Source organism: Sinocyclocheilus rhinocerous, unplaced genomic scaffold, assembly GCF_001515625.1.
Source record: "Sinocyclocheilus rhinocerous isolate Xijiao unplaced genomic scaffold, SAMN03320098_v1.1 scaffold191, whole genome shotgun sequence".
Lineage (NCBI taxonomy): Eukaryota > Metazoa > Chordata > Actinopteri > Cypriniformes > Cyprinidae > Sinocyclocheilus > Sinocyclocheilus rhinocerous.
In genome coordinates, this window is record NW_015625580.1 from 370,362 (window position 1) to 370,695 (window position 334).

The following is a 334-nucleotide window of genomic DNA, read 5'->3' on the forward strand; positions in this document are numbered from 1 at the left end:
GCACATTTATCTAGGTTAAACATTTAAACTAACATTCTGATATGCTTGAACTGTTATATATATATTTTATTTTAGGCAAGTTGTGATGATTTGAGAAGGCTAAATTGATCAAACAGGCTATGATCAATTCACTGTCTGCCACTGGCCGCTTGGTCGTTACTTAAAAAAAACAAAAAAAAAACAACAACTTACATTTAACGAACAAAAAATGCTCCACACGTTTTTCTAAATTAAATTCTAAACGAAATATAATCACTTTTACATTACATACAAAACTGAACTATTTTAATAGCTGAAACAGTAGTATAAGCTTTTTTTGGGAAAAGGGGAAAAA